This window comes from Paramacrobiotus metropolitanus, unplaced genomic scaffold (assembly GCF_019649055.1).
Source record: "Paramacrobiotus metropolitanus isolate TYO unplaced genomic scaffold, Prichtersi_v1.0 Parri_scaffold0000001, whole genome shotgun sequence".
Classification (NCBI taxonomy): Eukaryota; Metazoa; Tardigrada; class Eutardigrada; order Parachela; family Macrobiotidae; genus Paramacrobiotus; species Paramacrobiotus metropolitanus.
The window spans coordinates 760,588-782,010 of NW_026570221.1; positions in this window are offsets into that span (position 1 = coordinate 760,588).

The following is a 21,423-nucleotide window of genomic DNA, read 5'->3' on the forward strand; positions in this document are numbered from 1 at the left end:
AAGAAAAATATAACTTAGTTTAAGTACAATCAAATGGAAAGAATTGCCAAAAAAACCATCGACCACTTTTCGCACTTGTGCCACGGATTTTACGCACTCCCGGGCCAAATGTCCAAACTTCCCGCACTTATAACAACTGCGTTGACCTCTTGGGGTTTGGCTTCCCTGTAAGACCACTCCCTCCAGGTTTAGCCGTAGCCGGTCGACTCGCCGACTCTCCATCCTCACCGCTGAACGGATTCCGTCCAAACGTGCGGTCCAGCACAATCGTAGTGGCAGAGCTGCCCCACGCCTAACGACCGGTGCGGAGCGCTCCGCGGTCATTCCACTTTAGTTGTCAGCTGTCGACATTTCTTCGCCGAACGACCACTCCAACATCAATCTCTCCCTTAATCCGGGACGAGCAACAGCTGAAATACACCGTTACCGTCTAATACCGGTCCACGGTTTCGGCACCAATTATTGTAAGGTCACTAAACTTAGTCAACCCGTAAACCAGCGTGTTCTTCTGTCATCCCTTAATGTTCAACAGTCCGCAACACACTGGCCTTTATCGTAAAACATAAATCTCTTATATAGCTTTTTTACAACAGTTATCATCCACAGGATCTGTGGGAATATGTTAGCGCCCATCAGATGTCGGGCCAAGCACAGTGAACGCGCATGACACAACATGCCGATATAAATGTACTGTACTTTAATTTCAAGCATAGCTTGGACGTCAACTATCGGACATAGTATACACAAACATAAAGACTTAGTATCCATGCGTGACGTGACAACAAGTTTTTCAAGCCGGTCTAAAATCCTTTGACCCCACAATGTTATAAAACACAACAAAAAGGTTTTGGTAGTGCGTGAAAGCGAAAGTTCTCGTGTGTGTATACGAATTTGGTGCCTTGTACGGCTGTACCCACCATTCGCGTAATTAAGGACTTTGTTCTAGCGTACTATGTAATGCTAACAGCCTAACACCATTAATTTGGTTTTATTTCAATGTTTGCACTAACTTTTGGATTTCGATACGTATACGCTCTGCTAAAAGGTTCTTGGCATGGCATTTTGCCATAATCATTACTTAAAATACAATTATTCGTTTTTCAAGTCTAACGCTAATAAATTTTTATACAGCGGTGCAATTTTCTCTACAGTATACATAATTGCGTGCATTTTAAGGATGTTGTTCTGTAATTTGTTCGGTAAAATATCATGTGGACAGAAGGCTGTTACAGGATTTTATACATTAACCTTCACATTAGGGTGCAATGAACATACCCGACTGTCCAAACTCATAACGCTACTGGCATCACACGGAATTTTAAAATAAATCCAAGTTTAAAACACACAGCATCCAGTACGAGTACGAGTACGCGCATATATTTGTTTATTTCCAGTATCTTGTTGTTTTAGGTTTGTTGTAGTGATGTTTGTTTTTCTTTTTTACGAATTTTTCTGATTTGCTACGTGTACTAAATCCAACTGTCCACAAATATCAGCTATGGATCTAGTCGCCAGAGCTTGTTATAATGCTGCTAGGGACGCAGCAGTCAAGTCATGTCAGGAGGGAATTTCTGTTCTGGAATTTCTGTTCTGTGACTTAAAATTGTGAAGCACTATGATCTTTTAAAATGTGGTTGAAGATACGCTAGTTTTTTGTGGACCGTAATTTGTCGAAACAGACGTTGAAAATACTTGGATATAACATTTTTGTCAAAATAAAATTTTCTGTAAAGTTAGTTCCCAGGTGTTCATCGCACCCAAATGTCCTCGTAGTAAGGATTCGTTAGTAAACTGGGCCTGATAATTACGCGATAATTATATTAAATAACAGGTAATTGTATAATTAATAATAACATGTAACTGTATAATTAATACAATAATTGTCAAATTGACAGGTGTAATTGGTAATTATTACCAGTACATCGCCATTTACCAGTATCTTTTTAACTATCACCGGGGTTTGCGGTCGTCGTTAATGTCGTTTCCCAGACCGCCGTAAAGCAAAACAACTCTTTCCACCCTACACCCATCGCTAATTGAAAAACCGCTGACCTTTACCGCGCACTGTTAGGTCGTGCCAGGAACTGCACCGACCAGTGCTGATGCTCGGTTCGACCACAGGCGTACATAATGTCACCTCGGAGGTCCGCTATACCGTCCTCGGGGTCATCTCTGCAATGACGACGGGCGGGGCCTGTGTCTCGACCGGAGTCCGCTTCGTAAAGAATTCGCGCACAACGGACTGTGCCCAGGTTGACACTGCGAGGAGAAAATGAAGCGTTGACCTTTACAGTGAACGGTTTACTGGAGCTTCGCTGTGCACTCACCGTGGATGACGCCCAATTCGGCGTTAGGCTTGCAGTGCGTCCCCTCGGAGGTCGAACGGGGGCACCGCGGTGGTATAGCCGGCGGGCGGGGGCAGCCAGGTGTTCGTTCTCCTGAGGTTTTGGACAGGATGAAGAAGACAACACCAGTCTGTTTTCTGCACTGCGGCGGCTTGGAGATCCGCTGACCGTTGCAGCGCGACGGCAAATCACCGAAAGGCTACACAAGCCAGTGGTGGGGTTGTGTTGGCTGCTATCCGTGCAGCATATCGCCTTGGAGGCAGGGCCCCCTCCGGCGGGGACTGCAAACCGGTAAAATCATGTGAATGCGAAAAGTGTAAGTACTGGGGATCCGTCCGACGATGCCGTGTCGACGACGCCAGTACCGAACACCACTTGTCCTTCACCCGCCCTGCCCACGGAGCTGACCTCGACGAAAGTGTGGTGACATCCCTTTCGCCTCAATGTTTAAATTTTGACCGTAAAATCGTGTGCCCGGGCTTGCACTTTGTGTTATCAAATAAGAAATCCTAAAACAGTACGGTAACTGACGCTGTACATGTGCATTCTATTTTAGGGTTTTTCATAATGCTTTCCTCGGTATGTTATTTTTCAGTGTCTTGTCTTACGCATGTCCATGTCGATTTACAAATGATGAAAATTTAGACATCGAAAAAAGGCGATCAGATTCGTCAGTATCATTCGTAATCTTCATGGCGGTTCGTGTGCACAACATACAGTCCTGGCCACAAGATTAGAAGATAAATTCTGCGCTATGACACGCAATTCATTTCCGGCAAACCAGTTTCCCAATTCGGTTGGATATGTTGTACTGACCACAGATTCCGAACCTTCTCAGTTATTAATGTTTTTAATTTTTCGGTGTATAACTAAACGAAAGTTATGTATACGACATTTTCAACCCCTCTCGAACTGTCCCGCGTGGAAGTTTACAATCACAACAAGGCCGTCAAACTAGCGTGCCCCAGTTTATTTTCTCGGGTGAGGTGTGCTGACCGGCTGCGGGCCCGTCACGTCGTGGGATAGGGCGGAGTCATGGTAACAGCACCACTGTCCCGTTGTACATTGCGGCGACTTGGAAACCTGCTGACCTTTACAGCGGACCCGCAGGTCGCGCGTCGGAATGCACCGACCGTTAGTGATATCCGCTTTGCTGTCGGGCGTGCACTGCGGGTCCTCCGTTTCGGTGGTCACTGCGCCTGTGTGGTTGGACAGGGCCGATGTGTTGGTCATTTCTTTCTGCAGTTTCTCCACTAGGGCGTTGAAGATGCCGGAGATTTCGAACCCTTCGAAGAGGCAGCACCAGCTGCCCATGTCGCAGTCCATGGAGGGTGAAGCCTTCCGGTCAGTGCAATCGGAACGCAGCTCCCGGATGGTCATGCACCTGCCGTCCTTCACGTCCGGGTTGGAATCAGGCGAGCAGGTGCCCACTTCCCGAGGTTTGGAGGTGGTACTGCCGCCGCCTGTGGGGGTGGCGTTGTTGGAATCGTCCGCGTCGGAACCGGAGGCGTTAAAGCAGCACCACCTCCCGCTATCGCAGTCCTTGGAGGGTGACGCCCTCTGCTGGTCTTCCACGCAGTTGGAACGGGCCTCCACGGTGGTCAGGCACTTGCCGTTCTTGACGGCCGGGTTGGAAAAGGGCGAACAGGTCTTCACCGGCGTCTCCATGGATGCCTCGGTCACCGATACGGCGTCCTTGTTGGTCGAAGTCACGTTGACAAAGACGGCGTCCCTGGCGGGCGGGTCGACGCTAGCTAAGGCGGACGGTTGGGAGGGATTTGGGAGGTTGGTGTTCGGCTGCTGCTGGTTTGGAGAGTTCCCAGTGACCTGTTCTTGGTTCGGGAAGTTGCCCGGAGCCTGACTGGAGTTCTGCGCGCCCTGGGAAGCATTGACCAACCATTGTGCCGGGTTGGCAGCTGCATACTGCAGTTTTTCATTGCTCTGAAGGCTTCCGAAGATGCGGTTGCCGGACTCGACGGCGCCTCTTCCTTGTCCGACGCTCACGCCCATTTGACCACTTCCGGTCGGGTCTCGCACTTCCATCTTCTCAGAGACCTCCGCAACGTCGGTGATCTGGTTGGCGGTGTCGTTGACCTTACTGGCATCACCAGCTTCGCTCTCGGAGACGGTCACGTTAGCGTAGCAGCAGAAGGTGCCGTAGGTGCAGTCCTTGGACACGGACGCGTTCTTCTTGCTGCACTGGACACTGAGCTGACGCATCGTCAGGCACACGCCGTTGTGGACGGTCGGGTTATCTAAGGGCGTGCAGCTGACCAGCGCCGGGAGGCTGACGTTGGTGAATGCTAACTGTGCCACTTGTGCAGCTTGTACCAGGGTCACGGTCTCCGTGGTGACGTTCTCCCGGAAAATGCAACACCATTCGCGTGGATGACAGTCGCCGGATCTGGCGGCGGCGCGCCCTTTACACTCTGTGACCAAATCGGATGTGGAGATACACTGGCCCCGTTGGGTGTGGTTGCTGGTGGGATGGCACTGTTTGATGATCAAGGATTCCGCGGGCGGTTGCGTTGGTGGCTCAGGTTGCTGGGCCGTCGACTTATTGTCGGGCTCATCGGGTTCTTCGTCGTCGATACTGGACAGCACCGGGGTACTAAGATCCGACGCCCCGGTTGTTGGCACGGTGGTCTGCTGAACCGGAGAATCCGTCGGTTCCGGCACGGTGAAGCAGCAGATCTCCGCTGCGCTGCATCCCGTCGCCAACTTGGTTAGGCTGAGGGCACGACAAATTCTGGGACAACTGGGTCACGAGGGCACATTTGCCGGTCACCCCGGGGTGGTTGGTCGGGTGACAGATGGTGCGGTTGTCCATGGCGGAAGTGACACCCGATGATGAAATTGTCGTTGACGAACCCTCCGAAACTGGCGCCGAAGTCATTGTGGACTTCGGTGTTGCTGAGGACCCAGTTGTCGGTTTCGGCCCACCCACGAAACAGCAGAACTGGTGTGTTGCGCACTGGCTGGACTTGGACATCTGCGTACGGCGGCAGTTAGCCGTCAGCTTATCCAGGTTCCAGCAGACTCCGTCCGTAACCCAAGGGTGGCTCAGCGGCGAGCAGGCGCCACCGTTCTGAGGCGTCGTGGCGTTCGGTGCCTGCGTTGTCATCACCTCGTTGTCATCGTCTCCGCCGGCATCTCCGGATAGTGTCGAACCGGACCCCCCGGACGCGGTCGACCCTCCGGACACCCGTGTCGGACTTGCAGGCCTGGGCGTGCTAACTCCGGCACGGGAGGTGGTCGATGATCCCGGTTCATCGTCAAAGCAGCAGTGTTGCTTGGGTCCACAGTCAGAAGATAGAGATAGCTGCCGGCCCTTACATTTTCTCTTAATCTGATTATCCCAGACGCAGACGCCGCCCTTGACGGTCGGCTGGGTGCGGGGCGAGCACACTTTCCCGGCTGGGAAACGAAAGATAGGACGGCGAGCGCTAGCGCTGCTGTAGCCGCCTGCGGAGGCAGCGACGTTGCTGTAGATGGCATCCAAGTCGGAATTGGAGGCGTTGAAGCAGCACCAACTGCCCGTGACGCAATCCCGGGAGGGCGCCGCCTTCTCTTGGTCGCCGACGCAGCGGGAACGCACCTCGGAGACGGTCATACACGTGACACGTACCGTTCGTGGTGTTCGGGTGCGAGGTGGGGATGCAGCTGCGGGCAGTGCAAACGCCCAGGGCGCAAGTTAACAGGATGAGCGTTGCGCATACGCGCCCGCCCATACTGGCGACAGTGTAAATTGTGGAAGGAGAGCGCGGGCTACCAGTGTCCACTGTATAAAGGGATCAAGTATTTTGAAACTGTACTATGCAAGCGAGCGATGCCTCCTTCGGTGTCGCAGTATACTGATTAGTGAACCTAAACGACGTCTCCAGTGAAGAAGAAATTTTTCTTAGCTTTTTGAGTCTCTGAGTTAATACGCGTGATGAGTGAGTAATCCATCAGTTGAATGTGCAACCCGGAACTCAGCATTCAGTTTATCGCACGTATGTGGTGGTCTAACCGGTCCGTAGCCGGACGCGCTACGAATTAAGTACCGGTTCGTTGAACGGCGCACGGCCGGCAGCTTCTTATCAGGAAGCGCAGCATTGTTTGAGCCAAAGGAAAGAAAAATTTTTTTATAAAAACAAAATTTTGCCAAAATTGTCCTAAAACTTTTAAAATGAAAAATTCTTCTTCAGATGACTCACACAATTTTTCTGACAGCATATTCAGAATCAGCGACATCGATTCACCTAGAAAAAGTGTTCAAAATGCAAAAATAAGAGTTTTGTTAATGGCGCTATTGCAGCCGCCCAAGGTTATTGGGGGGCGTATGGGGGCCCGGCAGTCAGAAATTTTTCTTTCAAAAAAAATTTTGAAAAATGGTTTCTGTATCAGAAAAATGCGCTGAAAATTATCCCGAGGTCAGATTCGCTCTAAAAAAAAGTCCCGAGGTCGATGGGGGTCTCGTTTAGTCACTGTTATGGACCGATCTCCCTCAAATTTTGCACGTAAATGCACATAACCACGAAGAACGTTTTTACACCGATCCACTGTTCTAGCATGTTTTTCAAATTTTAAAATGAATTTCAAAAAATTTAAAATTCTTTTTAAAATTTGAAAAAAATCATGGAACTCTTGGTCGGTGTAAAAACGATCTTCATGGACATGCGCATTTACGTGCAAAATTTGAGGGAGATCGGTCCATAACAGTGACTAAACGAGACCCCCATCGACCTCGGGACTTTTTTTTAGAGCGAATCTGACCTCGGGATAATTTTCAGCGCATTTTTCTGATACAGAAACCATTTTTCAAAATTTTTTTTGAAAGAAAAATTTCTGACTGCCGGGCCCCCATACGCCCCCCAATAACCTTGGGCGGCTGCAATAGCGCCATTAACAAAACTCTTATTTTTGCATTTTGAACACTTTTTCTAGGTGAATCGATGTCGCTGATTCTGAATATGCTGTCAGAAAAATTGTGTGAGTCATCTGAAGAAGAATTTTTCATTTTAAAAGTTTTAGGACTTTTGGTTCACCTGAATGCATTTAAACTTTTTGATTTTCTAATAGCCATAACTCCCGAACCGGATGTTGCGCGCACAAACGGTTTTCTCGCGCCTGTGTATACAAATCATCTGGCTACAAAATGTCATAAAACAAAAGAAAAAAGGATTTGGGAGTGCGCGAAAGTGAAAGATTTCGTGCATGTACACGATTTTGGTACCATGTACCGGGCCACTTCCCTAAAGCCAAAATTGGGACAAAATAATTCCTCAATAATATGAAAAAGTGAAATTATTCAAGTTTGATAATCACTTAAAGTGACTTAATAGACGGTCGATAATACTCGATCGTGTATTTTTTTATAAAATCGAACGAAAATCGGTTTGTTGATGAGCTTCTTTGTACAGTGAATTTCATTTCATGTTGCGCGCATAAACGGTTCTCAATGTACAACTACACTAATCATATGTGGCTACGAATTGTCATACAAAACTATGCGCAAAGCGTTCAAAGTATGTGTGAAAGCGACCGCTTCCGGGTTTGCTACGGGAATTCGTTGCCCATCACCGGGCCACTTCCCGTACAACTAACAGCTCGCACGCATCTGTACAGTATTAGTATACGAATAACGAAGACAACACACATGATGCCGATGTCGATGTATTTTACAGCTTTAAGTTATACAGCTTTAAGTTTAAGTTATTTAAGTTGATTGTATACACGTAAGAGATCTAAGATATTTAAAGCCTTCAATTAACTATCTTAGATTTCTTATGTTTTCGTGGGTTTTCTTATTTTCTCAGGTTTCTTAGGGTTCTTAGTTTACTTAAAGGATTTCTAAGGTTATTCCTAGGTTATTTCTAGTTTTTCTTGGGTTATTCTTAAGTTTCTTAGGTTATTCTTAGGTTTCTTAGATTATTCTTAAAGTTTTTCTCAAGTCGCTGAAACAACAGCACCTGCCACTGCTGCAGACCCTGTAAACCGTGGCCTTCTGGCCGACACAGCGGTAATGAGGATCTAGGTATTCATACACCGCCCGTTGTTGACTGCGGGTTGGACGGAGAAATGGAGCCTGTCGATCCCCCGCAGGAGTAAATTGGTGTCGGACCCTGGCGGCACCGGCTGGTTCATGGGCATGCCGTGATTGTCCGGCAGCACAACTTTCTTGGCGTCGGGCGTAGCCGGCAATGGTGATTGGGGTCGTGTAGCGGACGTCATTGCCCCGTCCGTTTGGAAGATAAGATCACGCCTTGCCGTGGCATTGTTGCTGCCCGGGTCGGCGATGTTGTTATTTTAGGAGGCAACGTTTCCAGGTTCGAATGTTAGTATAAACCGGGGTTGGAGGCCGAGGTCTGTGTCTTGCATAATCAATTAATAAATATGCCAGTGCTAATTGCTCAGTGCTAATTGCTCGGTATTAGCCGTTTTAGTGGTTTTGATCTATTGCTGTGAGTTCTGTTTGATAGTCGGTCCAGAACAAGATTCACCGCATCGCAATGATGGCAGATCACTCAACGGTAGTGATGGAAAAACTAAGCTAAACTAAATTCGGTTAAACTAAAAACTTGGTTAAAAGAGTCAGCCGCCTAAATCGGCTTGGTTAAAACTTTTAGTCAACTAAATTTTCTTGGCTAAAACATTTAGTGACTAAAAGTGGTTTGGTTAAAATTCTTAGTCGGTTAACCAAAGTAAGCGGAAACTAATAATCATAATTCTTATAATTATAATTTTTTTTTCATATGATTTTATTTTCATACGGTTTTATGTACCCAGATCATGATACTGATGTTGCCTACTCTAGTATCGGCATTTATGAACCATCCGTAAAACCCAAGCTACAGCTAAAGTTTGAAGTCAAGTCAAGAAAGTCACAAAAATTAATTTCGCAGCATTTAACCCGTTAAATTACCCGTTAATGTTATGGTAATAAATTGGGACAGTAAAATAAAAAAACAGGCCGTAACGACGGTGGTTGATTGTAGCTGATAAAGGGCCCGGTTAGGCAGAATGTCACGCTGTCAACCGCCCGCATACGCATACTGTATGCCGCATGCAGCAGCAAGCGGCTGTATGCGGCATACAGCCGCTTGCTGCCTGCATGCAGTCGGCAGCTGCGAAAGACCCCTACGCCCGGGTGGAGATTATATACAGCTCCGTACTTGAGCGATATACGTAATTTTGCCAAACTTCATTGGGAAAAACTACCAATAAATAAAATTGGTTAACCGCGATTAACTTTCAAGTTTTAGTAGCTAAAATTGACTCGGTTAAAACTTTTAGTCAACTAAAAGTTCATGACTAATTTTTTTAGCTGCCTAAAATTGGTTTGCTAATTTTTTTAGTTTTAGCCAGGTTAACCGACGTTAACCGACTAATTAGTCGGCTAATTTTAGTTTTTCCATCACTACTCAACGGTCGTGTTCTCAACAAGGAAGGAGATGCCGGCAGCGGCTTAGATTTGTTATGCCACTAGCGGCAATTAAAAGGGAAACGACCACGAAAGTTTTCACTTCTCGCCCTCAAAAAGACGTTTTTGTAGTAACAGTAATTTTTATGACACTAGGAAGCCAAAACAATTTCTTTACACTGGAACCACTGGCGCAAAAGCCGTTTATGCATGCAACATTCGGTTGGGTAGTCATGGCTCATGGCTGTAAAAAAATTTCAAAAAGTCGTCTCATTATGGACCGATCGTCTTTAAATTTTGCAGTGCATTTAAGTGCGGAAGTCGTTTCTACAGCCGTCTGCAATCCAGCAAGAGCTTCAAAATTTGTTTACATTATAATTGATAATTTGTACAACATTTGATTCATCGTCGTCGATGGTGGACAGCACCGTCGTAATTTGATCGGACGCCCCGCTTGCTGGCGCCTGAGTTTGCTGAACCGGCCACTTCGTCCCTGCCGACGCGGAGAAGCAGCAGATCTCTGCTGTGCTACATCCCATCGCCCTCTGGGTCAGACTGAGGGCACGGCATTCCTGGAATAACCGGGTCCTGGGGACACATTTGCCGGTCACCCCGGGATGGTTGGTCGGATGGCAGATGGGGCGGTTGTCCGCGGCGCTGGACGATGAAATCGGCGTGGATGAGCCATTCGTAGAATCCTGCGTCAGACCCTCCGAAATGGATGCCAAGGTGGAAGTCACCGGCGTCACTGAGGACCCTGCTGTCGGTGTCGGCCCATCCACGAAACAACAGAACTGGCCGCGTGCGCACTGCTTGGACCTGGACATCTGTTTCCCGCGGCAGTTAGCTGTCAGTTTATCCAGGTGCCAGCAGCCTCCGTCCGTCACCCAGGGGTTACTCAACGGGGAGCAGGCGTCACCGTTTTGAGGCGTCTTGTTGTTCGGTGCCGGTGTCGTGCTCCCATCTCCGCCGCCGGCATCCCCGGACAGCGTCGAACCAGAACCCCCGGTCGCGGTTAACCCCCCGGGCGCCGACGTCGGTCTTCTGGAACTGGGCGCGGTAACATCGTCGCGGGATCTACCATTGTCAAAGCAGCAGTGATGGCTGGGTCTACAGTCGGCGGAAAGGGAGAGCTGCAGAATCCTGCATTTTTGGGCAATCTGCTGATCCAGGACGCAGACGCCATCCTTCACGGCCGGCTGGGTGCGGGGCGAACACGCTTTACCAGCTGGAAGATAACGGAAAGGACGGCGCGTACTAGCGCTGCTGTGACCACTCGGGAAGGCAGCGACGTTATTGGAGGTAAAATCTGAGCCGGAAGCGGAGTCATTGAAGCAGCACCAACTGTTCGTGACGCAATCCCGGGAGGGCGCCGCCTTCTCCAGGTCGCCGACGCAACGGGAACGTAGCTCGAGTACCGCCATACACGTGCCGTTCGTGACTGCTGGGAAGGAGGTGGGGATGCAGCTGCGGGCAGTGCAAACGCCCAGGGCGCAGGTCAGCAGAAGGAGCATAACGCGCACGCGACCGCCCATGATCATATGAAACGATCCGAATAAGAATGTCTAGTTGGAGAAAACACAGTGATGATGATAGTTAGCTCCAAAGCGCGATTAGGACAATAATATCAAGACACAGTTTCGGTCAAACAAAAAAAAACCTTCTCTATAGTCTACAGTACCGATAGAACTGAACCGCCTAAGAAATATTCTGTTAAAAATTCTTGTCTGCGTATAACTAACCTTGCCGGTTTATAGTGGAATCCTCTTTCCGCTGTCTACGAAGAATCTGAAACAGTCAACGTTAGTACTGGAGACGTCGTTCACAGAGAAAGATCATTAGTTGCGTTTCATCAAATGAGTCGTTTTCATATTTCTCTTAGTCGGTGCGCCTGCTGACAGGTGAATTTTCAGTCGGTCAGTTGAGCAGTGTCCAACCCGGAAGTGACGGCAGTAAATCGCACATACCTGCTATCTGTGTGGTGGTCAAACCGGTCAGTAGCAGAAGATGGTGCAAATCGCTTAGCCGGTTCACTGAACGGCGCACAACAATTTTAACGGATCAACAAGATTTTAAAAACTCTGAGAAATTGTTACGAAAATTGTTTTTTCTCGGGACGGTACGTTCTTCGCTTCCAAATACAGAAAAACCCTGTGTTTTGTAAAAAAAAGGTATTTAGAACACTATGTAGAGCCCTGCACGAGCCGAGCCGCATGCTAACGTAACCTAAGTTGCATGCTAACGTTTTCAAAAAATATTTTCATCCGAAAAGGTCAATATGCGATGCTGTTTCTCCGCATTCCGACTAACTCAGCCGGCATTGTTAAAGCTTACCAGCGCGTGCAGAAAACGTTTAAATGATGAACACGTTTACGAGGGCATATCGCAAGAAGTATTTTTTCCCCACGCAATAAAAGGCCGGTAAGTCAAGCAGTTGTTTCTGTGAGGAAATTCCACCCGCTTCATCAGCCGTTAGCGCATATAGCCCGGAAAGAAAGAAATTCCAGAAACTTTAAATGCCATTAGTTGTACAAAAAGCCTCATTATCGACGGATTTTCGTCAAATTCTTTGCACGTAAAAAAAACCTCCGTATCGAGATCACTAATGTCATACAGAGAACCTCGACTGAGTCGACTCTATCATTATCCATGATATTTTAGAATGAATTTCAATTTTTATGCATGTTGACGAATTTTTGCACCATGTTCAGTACCGGGTCACTTCCTTTAATGCTGTTTTCTTCATTTTCTTCATGGCGTTTATTTCTCTTTTTTTATCGTGAAATATTTTAGACATTGATCGTATTCCCGTGATGAGAAAATAATCACTGTTCAGAATGCAAAGTATAAAGTTGCTGTATCGAAAAACTAGCAAGAAATCAACTCATATCTATAGTGTTAACTTTTAATAAAATCCGCAAAGTTTTGATGGCAATTTTGCGTGTACACCCTGTAAATGAAAAATCCAACGATAAACCGAAAGGTAATTAGGCAGTGATGAAAAAGCAAACAGTGCGGGCACCTTGCCAATGCAAGAGGGCGGTACGAAAGATGTACTGCGTGACAGGCAAAGCGCTCGCGGGACATTTCGGCGTGGGACATTTCGTCCTCACGTTTTTCGTCGCAGCTGCTAATTTGTTCTGGGTCAACTCGTTTTGCAGCCGTTTCGTTCTACGAATTTGGTAGCGCGATTTTTGGGAGTAAAAAAAAAAATTATCGACAGGAAAAGGTAACGAACGAACAGTCATATTGCTATTTGCCAAAGAAACGCAGTTTTACATGCTCGAGAAAACATTTTAAAAAGTCTGCTATGTTTCAAGAAGTACAAAAAACGCACATAAAAAAGCTTGATTATTAAGGAAAAAATTCAAATTAACTCATTGCCTACAGCACCAGCCTACAGCACCAGTCGAAACATCGCCTGATGGCAAGTCCTCAAGCTTTAAGCCGCTACACTACGAAATTTCTCTAAATAACGGAGCGTTTATGTCGTGAAAATGTTATAACCAAGTACAGTTGTACTCGTAGCATGGCACTAAGTATTAGTTTAATTACGTAGATCATGAGTATAGTGGACAGCATCTCGAAAAAAGTATTAACAAACCAAATAAAAAAGTGACAAAGTATTATGTACCTATTATGGAGGTTGACTGCGTTGTACAATGATTATGCATTATATTAATTTTTACATTCACAATTTTTTTCCGTTGAACCGCAGACAGTGCTGGGCACTACAGAGTCAGTTCACTAGACAAGTTAAGCTTATTAAAGCGAATTTTGATTCTATATCTCAACGTTGTCTTCGGCATCAGATACAATAATGCCACATCGAAATGTCTGTACAGTTATACAAACGTTACGATATTTCGAGAAACATCCAAAATCACTTGCGTAATGCGTAATCTTCGTGCTGGTTTACTATTTGTACAACATTGACATCATTTAGCGGTGACGTAGGATGCAGAATTACAGATACGTAAATACTGCATAAGCACCCGGTTGGTTTACCGGGCATTAAAGCTTACTGCCCGGGGAAAATATACAGTACTACTACAACAAGGCTAGGGCGACAAACTAGCATGCCCCAGCTTATTTTTTCGGGCTAGGTGTGAGGACAGCCACTTATTCCGTCTCACTGGGGTGCGGAGACGGTACTTTGGACTGTGCTGCTGCCGCCCGGGAAACCGGCGACGTCGTTGGAGACGTCCGAGGCGGAATCGGAGGCATTAAAGCAGCACCAGTTACCGCTATCGCAGTCCCGGGAGGGTGACGCCCTCTGCGGATCTTCCACGCAGTTGGAGCGGACCTCCGCGACGGTCATGCACTTGCCGTCCTTGACGGCCGGGTTGGAGGTCGGCGAGCAGGTCGTTCCCGGCATTTGCACGGCCGCAACGATCACCGACACGCCGTCCCTGTTTGGCGGGTGCGCAGGGTTTCCGGCGGCCTGCTGTTTGTTCGGCAGGTTCACCGGAGGCTGGCTCTTCACCCCCTGTGAAACATTGACCGGCCATCGTGCCGGGTTTGCAGCTGCATGTTGCTGTTTCTCATTGCTCTCCACGCTTCCCGAGACCTGGTTGCCGGACTCGGCGGCGCCTGTCCCCTGTTTGACGCTGACGTCCAACTGACCACCTCCGGTCGGGTCCCACACTTCCACCTTCTTGGAGACCTCCACAGCACCGGCGCCCTTATCGGCTGCGGCCACGTCATCGTAGCAGCAGTAGCTGCCGGAGGTTCAGTCCTTGGACATGGACACGTTCTTCTTGTTGCACTGGGCGTCAAACTGCCACACCCTCAGACAGACGCCGTTGTGGACGCTCAGATTATCTAAGGGCGTGCAGCTGACCAGCGCCGGGAGACTGACGTTGTTGACTGCCGATTGCGTCGCTTGCGCCAGGGTCACGTTCTTTGCGATGACGTTCTCTGGGAAGATGCAGCACCATTCGCGTGGATGACAGTCATGGGATCTGGCGGCGGCGCGGGCTTTACATTCCTTGGCCAGACCGGATGTGGAGACGCACTGGCCCCGTTCGGTGTGGTTGCTGGTGGGATGGCACTGTTTGATGGCGAAGGACTTTGCAGGCGGTTGTGTTGTTGGCTGGGGTTGTGGAACCGTCGACTGATTGTCGGACTCATCGGATTCATCGTTGTCGATACTAGACGACGCCCCGGCCAATGGTGCTTTGGTCTGCTGCACCGGAGACTCCGTCGTTTTCGGCGCGCTGAAGCAGCAGATCTCTGCTGCGCTACATCCCGTCGCCCTCTTGGTCAGGCTGAGGGCACGGCATTCCCGGGATAACTGGGTCACGGGGGCACATTTGCCGGTCACCCCGGGGTGGTTGGTCGGGTGACAGATGGTGCGGTTGTCCGCGGTTGTAAGGCCGGATGACGAAATCGTCGTTAGCGCGCCATCCGAAAGCGGCGCCGAGATCGTAGTGGACGTCGGCGTCTGTGAGGACCCAGTTGTTGGTTGCGGCCGACCCACGAAACAGCAGAACTGATGTGGTGCGCACTGGTTGGACTTGGACATCTGCGTACCGCGGCAGTTGGCCGACAGCTTATCCAGGTTCCAGCAGACTCCGTCCGTCACCCAGGGGTTACTCAACGGTGAGCAGGCGCCACCGTTTTGAGGAGTGGCGGTGTTCGGTGCCGGCGTTGTCGTCACTTCGTTGTCATCATCACCGTCGGCACTTCCGGACAGTGTCGCACCGGATCCTCCGGACACCGTGGGCGTGCCGAGTGCCGGCATCGGACTTCCAGGACTGGGCGTGGTCATGCCGGCACGAGAGGTGTTCCATGTCCTTAAGTCAGTGTCAAAGCAGCAGTGTTGGTTGGGTCCACAATCAGCGGACAGGGAGAGCTGCAGGAGTCTGCATTTTCTCGCAATCTGGTTATCCAGAACGCAGACGCCGCCTTCCACGGTCGGCTGGGTGCGGGGCGAGCACACTCTACCAGCTGGAAGACGACTGATAGGACGGCGAGTACTAGCGCTGCTGTAGCCACCCGCGGCGATGGCGATGTTGTTATCAGCAGCGTCCGATTCGGAAGTGGAGTCACTGAAGCAGCACCAAGTGCCGGTGACGCAGTCTCGGGAGGGTGACGCCTTCTCCTGGTCGCCGACGCAGCGGGAACGCACTTCTTGGACGGTCATACACGTGCCGCTCGTGACAGCCGGGTGGGAGGTGGGGATACAGCTGCGTGCAGTGCAAACGCCCAGGGCGCAGATTAAGAAAAAGAAGGTAGCGCACACGCGCCCGCCCATAATGGCGACGCGGTAAAGGTCTGCAGTAAAGCGCGGGCTCCCAGTGTCCACTCACTTAAATATAACGGAATCAAGTATTATGAAATATTACCAGGCAAACGATTCGTTCGTTCTTCAGCGCCGCAAATATACTGATTAGTGATTCTGATCGACGTCTCCAGTTAAGAAGAAACTTTCATAGCATTTGAATTTCCGAGTTAATGCGCGTGATGAGTGAGTAATCCTTCAGTTGCTTGTCTAACCCGGAACTCGGCAGTCAGTTTATCGCGCGTATGTGGTGGCTTAACCGGTCCGCAGCCGGATGCGCTACGAATTGACTACCGGTTCGTTGAACGGCGCACGACCGGCAACGGCAGCTGCTTCTGATCAGGAACGCAACATCAATCTACAGCACATTACATACAAACAAGCGTCATTATTTCAAAAACCGGCATATACAACTGTGCAGGAGAATTTCAACCTGTCGTGTCGCCGAATGATGCCAACAACATCTTCTCATACTTTTGAATGACGACGGCGCCTTCATTTAGCATACAATTTTCGGGTGAATCGTAACGGGGACAAAGATAAGTTCTAAAAAAATATGCAAACAAGAAATTATTATATACGATTATTACATAATACACCGTCGAGGAAGCTCGATGCGCATCTTTGATAATACTCGGTTGTGCAGTTTCCGAATAAAATCTGAAGATAATCAATTTGATGACGAGATTCTTTTTATTTCATGCTGCGCGCAGAATGGGTTTCCACGTCAACGCACGCTAAATATACATGGCTATGCACGCTAAATATGGTAAAACAATGCAAAAAGTTTGTAAGAGTGAGTGTAAAAGCGACAGTTTCCGTGTTTGTTACGGGAATTTGTTGCCCATTACCGGGTCACTTCCCTTAAAATTACTGGTGGGGTTATACTAACTTTTACTGGCTGGTCGTGCGTGGAACTATATCGACAAATGCGGATGCTGGATTCGACCCATGCCGGGCAGTTTGTCCCGGTGTCCCGCTATTTTGTCAACCGTCCCTTCGTCGAACAGACATGTTGTCCAACCGTCACGACTTCTAGCAAGTGTTTAGCTAAACCATCTTTAGCTATTAACACGTTGCTCATAAGCATCGCAGCTGGAATTGCTTATACAGCGCTTCCAAGGAGCAAACGGCTGTTCAGGTTGGAAAAGGTCACGAAGCAGTTATTATCATCATTGCCAGAATCGAAATCGAAATACCAGTCTACTGTGCGGCCAGATCGCAGGCCTAACTTATTAGAACGTCGTCCCGTAAGAACGGAAGAGGAAATGAAACCGAGATCAGGTTTAGAAATTAAATGGTCAGCTTTCGATAATGTGTCTAGTCATTATATGCTCTTGGGGAACTGGTCAAAACATGTACTCACACATAGACAACCGCATGGACAACATTCATCCGCCTTAGTATAACTGATCAGTCTATCGAGCGTACGTGCAAACCGGAACTCCAGGGTCACCTTAACACCTTAGAGCCGGCCATACTGACGTCGTATGACCACTGACAACCGATCCAGAACAGGAATCGTTACATGGCAAATGGCTGAACGGCCGTGTTCGTAACAGGGAAGGGGATGTCGGCAGCAGCCTACAATACAGTCTGAATATTTTTTATGGCCACTAGCGGCAATTGAGGAAATTGACCCGGCAAATTGTATCTACAACTTCGTGATACTTGCACGAAAGGTTTCACTTTCTCGACTCCCAAAGACTTTTTTATATTGGCAGTATTTTTTATGACTTCATGTAGTCATACGATTTCGATACTCTGGTGTAACAGCCGTTTATGCGTGTAGCATTCGGTTGGGACGTTATGAGTGTGAGGAAATTCCAGAAAGTTTACCGCATTCACATGTATGAACACCTGGCCTCACCATCCGCACCAAAAAGTTTCCTTATGGACCGTTCTTCTTCAAATTTTGTCTGAAAAGGCACGTAAGTAGTTTTTACAGCGGACCAAGGCTCTAGCATAGGCTAGAAATCTTGTTCACATTACAGTTGATTATATGTACAACATCCGCAATACAGCCACCGACACCGGCATCATAATGAAAGTACCACGCGCTGCAATTACACACCGTTCATTTTCCGTGCACAAAACATCCCGCTAGTCAACAATCATTACAATGGCACAGAATACTCGATATAAGCCAACAGCTTTTGTACACTGTTGGAAAAAGAGTGCCGGCCGCTGCTCGCTGCTCCAGGACGCCGTGGGACGCGGTGGCGTCGGCGCAACAGCACCAGTCTTCGCTTGTACAGTGCGGCGAGCTTTTGACCGACTGTTTCTTACAGCGGACCCGGAAGTACCGCGTCGGCATGCTCTAACCGTCGCTGCTGTCCGGTCTTTTGTCGGGGCTGCACCGCCTCCGGGGTACTTTCGGCGGCTGAGAAGGACGGGATGGCCCTTTTCAGGTGATCCAAGAATTCCATGACGCCGGCGAGATGACTGAAGCAGCACCAACTGTCCTTGTCACAGTCCATGGAAGGAGACACCTTCTGCTGGTCTCCGAAGCACCGCAAACGCATCTCGGGTATGGTCATACACTTGCCGTCGAGGGCGGCGGGGTTTGATTCGGGAATGCAGTGGCCTACCGGATGTATGGAGTCGTTGCTGAATCGTGACTTCTTGGACGCACTGGAACCGACGGTGTAGTTGCCGTGCAGCACCACGTTCCTTACAGTGGACGCTTCGATCGATGGCTATTGGGGCTGGGGAAGTGGCGACTGGGAAGTAGACACCGGCGTCGTGCCCGATCCAGTATTCGGTGTCGGCCTAATCACAAAGCAGCAGAACTGGTTGCGCTCGCACTGTTTGGACCTGGACATCAGTTTACCGAGGCAGTTAGCCTTCAGCATGCGCAGTTGCAAACAGACTCCGTCCGTCACCAAGGGGGTACTCAACGGGGAGCAGGCGCCACCGTTTTGAGGCGCCGGCGTCGTAGTTCCTTCGTGTACGTCGTCGGCACCTCCGGGCAGCGTCAAACCGGACCCTCCGGACGCAGCCGACCCTCCGAGCTCCGGCTTCGGACGTCCAGGTTTGAGCGTAGTAACACCGGCACGGAAGGTGGTCGATGCTCTAGGGACATTATCGAAGCAGTAGTATTGGTTGGGCCCACAGTCGGAGGACCGGGATATTTGAATGGTCCTGCATTTGCTGGAGATGTGGATGCCATCGACGCAGACGCCGTCCTTAAATGTCGATTGGGTGCGGGGCGAGCACGCTCTGTCGGAGAGATCTTCATCGACACGGTCAGCACTAGCGCTGCTGTAGCTGCCCGCGGGGCGGCGGTCTGGTTGTTGGTGGCGTCCGAATCAAAACTGGAGTCATTGAAGCAGCACCAACTGCCCGTGACGCAGTCCCGGGAGGGCGACGCCTTCTCGTGGTCGCCGACGCAGCGGGAACGCACTTAGGAGACGGTCATACACGTTCCGTTCGTGACAGCCGGGAGGGAGGAAGGGATGCAGCTGCGCGCTGTGCAGATGCCCAGGGCGCAGGTTAACAGAAAAGAAAGTAGCGCACGTCCGCCCGCCCATGCTGGCGACGGAGTAAAGATCTGTGGTAGAGCGCGGGCTGTACACCATGCTCAAGCGGTCATAAAAAAGGATCCGAATAAGAAACGTCTTGCTGGACGAAACAAAGAGATGTCTCACGTAGTAAGTTCCAAAGCGCAATGAGAACAAGAATATCTACTCTAGGCAATCAATCACAATTCACAAACACCTTCTCGACACTGCCGATACAGCTGAATCGCCTAAGAAAAATTAAATATTCGGTGGAAAATTCTCCTGCCATGGAATAAGTGATCTCGCCGGTTTATAGCGAAATCCTCTTTCCGCTTGCGGTCTATGAAGGAACTGTTGTAATTTGCCTCAGCACTGGAGACATCGTTCACAGATTAAATCAATCACTTGCATCGTCTTCACATTTCTATGAGTCGGTGCGCCCGCTGACAGATGACTTTTCAATCTGTCAGTTGAATTATGTCCAACCCGGAAGTTGGAAAGCAGTATATGGCACATATGTAGTGGTCAAACCGGTCAGCAGCAGAATGTGCTTCGAATTGGCTGCCGGGTTCGTTCAACAGCGCACAAAGATTTCAACGGATCAACAACAATTTTACAAATTCTGAGGGATTGTTACGAAAATTGTTTTTTGCTCAGCAAGGCACTTTTTTCGATTCCTAATCCCGAAAAATCTCATCTTTTGTAAAGTACTCGCAGATAGAATACTAACCCAATATGCCTAAAGATATTTTTATCTGGAAAGGTGAATAGGCAGAGCTATTTGTCCGTATTCTGACCGACTCAGCCGGAATTTGTCCCGTAATTTCCGCCGCAATTACGGGGCAATTCCGGGACAATTACAGGACAAATTACGGGGCAATTTCTACCGCAATTACGGTAATCCGTAATACTACTTTGTCCCGTAATTTCTAGCGCATCAACACATCGAAAACTGCAGAAGTCAAGGGTTACGCCAAACTCCATACCACGGCGCACTACGCCCCACTAAACATGCTCTACACGCATCTGGCATGCCTAATGTATGCCAAATATCCATCTAAACTATAAACGATACTATAGACCTTTAATGGGTATCACATGTAAGTACAGAATGAGTACTAAAACAAACGAGATTTAAAGCAGAAACACTTCCTCAATGCTATCCTGCTCGGGGATTGTACCCATAACACATATCGCGTTTCCCCGTTGCATTTGGATAGATAACCGCTGTCTAAAAAACTCTTTCGCCTGTTTCTGGCCTGTAGCAGAGGCGATACCGTTTCCGACCTTTCGCACTAAAAGTTTAGTCCCGTTACTCCATGGGCCATAAATTTCGAGCGCTGCGGTGGTGAAATTGTATCTCGATTGCATCCAGGCATGTTTTGCCAGTTTTCTTCTTTCTGCTTGTTCGGCTACAGCCCCAACGTTTAGCGAAGGTGCGCTCAGTGTACGAAGCTACAAGTGTATCGACGCACGTCACGTCCACTGCTAGCGGTTTTCCCGTTCTCACGGTACTAGTGTGATCACATCCGGCCTCTTGTTACCTTTCGCGGATAGACCTTTCGGTTCCATTCTTGCGGGGAAACCGGCCGTCTTTAACCCGCGAGTGAACTGCCCACTAACTATAAAATATCACTAGAAATTATATAATATTAACTTTTCTTCTTTATAATTAGATATGCTGGGAGTAGTGAATTTATTATTGTGGTGGACGCAGTGCAGTGTGGACTTTAAGATTGACCTTTAAGAAGTATCATGATGCGAGTACAAAATAAGTACCAAACAAAACAGCATTATAAAACAAACACTTCCTCCATGCTATCCTGATCGGCGATCGTACCCATCACACAAATAACACAAATCACGTTTTCCCGTTGTATTTGG